The sequence below is a fragment of the Chrysochloris asiatica genome, unplaced genomic scaffold (genome assembly GCF_000296735.1).
Source record: "Chrysochloris asiatica unplaced genomic scaffold, ChrAsi1.0 scaffold00206, whole genome shotgun sequence".
Taxonomy (NCBI): Eukaryota; Metazoa; Chordata; class Mammalia; order Afrosoricida; family Chrysochloridae; genus Chrysochloris; species Chrysochloris asiatica.
Genome location: NW_006408724.1, coordinates 917,583 through 922,516, shown reverse-complemented (window position 1 = coordinate 922,516; position 4,934 = coordinate 917,583).

Genomic DNA, 4,934 nt, shown 5'->3' with positions numbered 1-4,934 from the left:
TCTTTCTCCCACGGAACAGCAGATAGTTTCGAACTGCTGACCTGGCAGTTCGCAGCCCGATTTGTAACCACTACGCTAACAGATCTCCTTTGTTCCTAACTACAGATTAGTAAATAAGCACACAGAAACCCGTGCTTATCTTGCTTGCTGGATACTTTGTCCCTCTCAGAGATTGTACATTTGAGAAGAGATTTTGATTCTTTAGGAAGGTGCTGTGGGGTTGAAAGAGAGATGCCAGCTATACCTGGAAGCAGAATCTTTGATGTAGTGAAAAAACGTGAAATTGTTCACTAAAGTCAGCCTGTTTAGCTTTCTTACTTGGTACACTGACACAGGCTGTAGACATTGGTGGGAAAATGGACCCTGAGGGTAGCAGGGGTCAGTTTGGAGGCTGGTAACTGGGTATTGTGAGCAAAGGTACAGGGGGCAGAGCGGCTATGGATGGAGAGGAGCCAAGGCCAGGACAACAAAGTCATTCTGAAGAGAGAGTAAATGGCACGCGGGAGCCCATGCCCACTTCTGGGAACAGGAGGCCTGGCATTCCCTCTCTATGGAGCTCCGGTCTCTATGCTTTTTTTCCCCAGTCCCTGGTTTTGGCCAAAGGCCTTGATAAGTTATCTCATACTGCTATAACAGAAATACCACAAGTGGGCGATTTTAACAAACTGAAATGTATTTTCTCAGTTGAGGAGGCTCCAAGTCTGAATTCAGGGTGTGGATGCTACAGGAAGGATTTCTCTCTGGGGGCTCTGTAGGAGGGTCCTTGTCTCTTCTGAGCTTCTGCTCCTGGGTGGTCTTCAGGTGGCTTGGCAGCTCTCTCCCTCTCTCTGCTTCCTTGTTTGATCTACTTTATATCTCAAAAACAGTAGACATGCAGGTACACCCTGCACTGATCTTGCTTCATAAACAACAAAGAAAAGTCATTCCCAAATATCAGTATAATCACTGGCATAGAAGTTAGGGTTTATAGCACATATTTTGGGGGAACATAAATTAATCCATAGTAGGTCTTTACAGGAAATATCTACATGCAACGCAGTGTTTAGGATTTTGCGTAAATCTCATAGTCCCTCTGTCCTCCACATTCCTTCCGAAGGGAGTACTAGGTGAGTTATGTGCAGTGACTCATTTGCCAGGCAGGTGAAACATTTCTCTTACAAACTTGAAGCCACTTCTTGTTAAGTAATTTAAAAGATAAAAGCAGTAGTAGGAAAAAAAATAATTCTTAATAAAGTACTTAGGCAAAGAGAGATGAACTATGCTGCTATAGTTCCAAAAGGATCCTTTCAGTTGTTTATTTTGCTTCGATTTAAACTGCTGCATCTCATTTTCTGAAATAATTTTCCAGATAATACAGCCATTTAGAAAGCTTACTATATTGAATTCATGTACAGTTTAATTTAGACAGAAGCTCTTCACATGAAGCTATAAATTGCAACCTTTTAAAACATGACTTGAAAATTGCAGAATCTCTCCTGCTGCACCAACCCACTTCAAAGGGAAAACTGTGCATCCATAGCCCTTGATGCAGCTATATTCTATGTAATAAACCCTCTTCTCATCTCCTCCAAATAGGCCCTGCTAGACAAGAACATAGCCCAGACTTAGACAATGCCTGTGACATTTGATTCTGACCCAAATTATGAACTGAATGACGCAGATTTCTAGATCTGGAATTGAGAATTGGAACTAAGGCAGCAGAAGCTGAAATGCAGAGTTCAAGAAACACCTGGACACGGACCTATTATTTGTACCTCAAGTCATAAAACATAAACAAAATCAACCCAAAGTCTCCTCTTGAGCTCTAGTTTTTAAGTAGGTTTATCAGTTTTTAGCAAATCAGCATTTCCCAGTGAATTTGATCCTCAGTGGAAGCAGCTACAGTAAATCCTTCTAGTCAACCCAGGCATCAGACTGATGTGAAATAATGAAGCCGTTTTCGCAAGTGCCGAATGCAGTTTTGCGGAGTTTATCCTCTGGGGTAATCTGGAAGGTTTCCAAAGCCCCGCTTTGTGTGGCTGTGTACGTTCCTTGCTTCTTCCGCTCTGGGTAACTTACACCAAAGCCAAGTTTATAGAGGCTGACTCTCTTTGAGGTCACTTCTTTAAGGAGGGAAGAGTTAATTTCATGACCCAAAATAAAAATTGTGTTTGACTTTCATTCCTCAACCCTGAGTTGCCAGGGTAGACTAAATATGAACGTGATTCCAAGAATCAGTCAACTAAACATTCTGAATGACTCAGAGGCGGACGTATGCAAATGTAAGCACAATAATAGATATGCTCAGTACACCTGAGCCCACCGTAACCTTTGGATGGCCTTCTTGGAAATAAGATGAGGGTTGATATTTGATAAAGCTTGTGTTTTTGAGGGGATTGTGATGGGGAATTTCACGGAGCAAATTTAGGCTTCAGTGACCTTTCTGTGCCATTCCAAATAGTGTCATTGGGTTAAAGCAATGCAGAATGTTCTTGCTATTGTAGAGAGGGTTAAAAAACAAGAAGAAAAGGAAACCTTCTAACATCTTCATTAGGTTTTTTGCCTTTTTTGTTGTTTGTTTTTGAAAGGTACTAAAGGCCTCAATTCCCCTGGGTTTCCATTTTAATCTGCCTGAATCCAGGGCCAGAATCCAGGCTCAATGTCTGAAAGATGCTGGTAGCTGTGCTACATCAGGGGTCAGTGAACTATGGATTGCAGTACTTGGCAGAGATATTGCGCTGACTGCAAAACCACAAGCATGGCCTTATTATTTTATCTGCCCCCAGCCATGTGGATGTGGAGAACACCTACTATGTCTGCTTACTTGTCCTTTTGTTTTTTATTAGTCCACAGTAGACCATTTGGACTTCTTGCCTTCCCTGACTTTGAGCATCACTGATGGTTTCAAACAAAACAAGTCTACTCCTTGAGACAATCTATAAACCTTAAACCAAAAATATCCCCTGGAGTCCTCTTAAAACCAAACAATCATTTAGCTTAACTAGTAAAGAATTTTGGTCTTGTATTACACTCTTTTAAGATCTATCTCCGCGGGAGAAAGATGAGGCTTTCTACTCCCCTAAAGATTTACACCCTCGGAAACCCTGTACAGGGTCGCTATGGGTCGGAACCGACTCAATGGCACTTAACAACAACAACAATATGGGATCAAGTGGGCAACAGTAACTTAGAAGATTCGATAGGAAGCTTAGGGAGCAGTAAGTTTGTGTTAATGGGGAAGGAGTCACTTGGAAAAAGAGGTATGAGGATGCTTTCGCAATTGGAAGAATGTAATCCATGTCCCTGGATCATACAAAAAGAATTAGTGTATGTCTTGCTGTGTATATTCATAGTAACAGAATTGTTTTAAAGAAAGGAAATAGATCACACATACAACATATATCTAGTTTAAAGATGAATAAAATAGACATTAATGCTTTCTCCAATCTGATTAGGAAATAAAACATTACCAACACTTAGGTGTCCCTGAGCACCCTGCTCTGACTTTACCCTCTCCTACCCCACCAGGAAATTATGCATCTGTGTTAATCATTCCATTGTCTTTTTTGATAGTTGTACTAATTGTGTTGTTTGCTGCCACTGAGTCAGTCTCAAACTCATGGAAAGCCTAGGTACAACTGAGCCAAATACTGCCATGAAATATCACAGATTGGACCATTGTGAACCACTGCATTTTCAGTGGCTGAGTTTTGGAAGTACATTGTTAGGCATTTCTTCTTATTCATTATCTCAAACCTTAGTTTATTCATTATCAGAGCAACATAACAACCGCCACAGATTAATGAGTGGTAGCTGTGCCTGGAACACCTTGGTTGATAATCCAATCCACGGTGTTCCTCATACAAGTCAAGGATTCTACCATCACTAATTGTGTAAATCTCCCTACATGATAAGTTTGGTTTTGCCTGTTTATGTAAATGGAATCATGCTGTATGTCTTTCTCACTGGTTTTCTTCATAAACTTAGCATTATTTTTGAGGCTCCTTCCCATTGATGTAGTGTTCAATTGTGAATATGCCATAATCAGTTTACTCATTCTATTGTTAATAAACATCTGGGTGTTCTCCAGACATTTGCCAGTGTAACAAAGATGTATGAACATTTGTGGCTAAGTCTCCTTGAATAGAATTTTCACCAAGATACCTAGGAGTGGAATTGTTCAATTTGACACTAAAGACATTATTTCCACAGACACAGCACTAACTTAATCACTCACCAGGAGTGGACAAGAATTACCTATTGTCCTTTATATCTTCCTCAAGACTGGAATTATCAGCCTGACAGTTTGAAATCATCATCTAACCCTCATTGGATTGTTTCCCTACTTTTCAGTGAAGTAGAGCTGTTTTGGCTTATAGCAAACTTTGCATTTGCCTCTTTGTAAAATTTCTGTTTTTTCCTTTGATCCTTTTTTTTGCCAGTTGTTTAACTTAGACATTTTTATGAGTTAGTTACATACTCCTAATATTTATATTTTGTCAATCATAAGTAATACAATATCTATTTAATGTCACTTATATTTATTTATGATTCTTGGCATGGCACTGTAGGGTCAGTACTGGACTGTGAACCATAAGGTTAGCAGTTCAAACCCACCAGCTACTCCTCAGAAACATTATACAGGGTTGCTATGAGTTGGAACTGACTCAATGGTGCTTAACAACAGCATACTTAATTAGAATACATATTTTGATGAGCAAAATTCTTGATTCTAATTTAGTCAACCTTATCAATCTTTTAATTTATGGATTACACATTTGTGTGTTTGAAGAAATTCTACTTAGAGGTCAGATAGATAAATTTCTATTTTTTCTAAAAGGTTTATCATTTTCCCTATTGAATTTAATAAAATCTGTCATGGATTGCTCTTGTGTAGTGTGTGAAATGATGCCCTTGCACCATTTATTGAATTATTTTTGTTGTTATGCAATGCC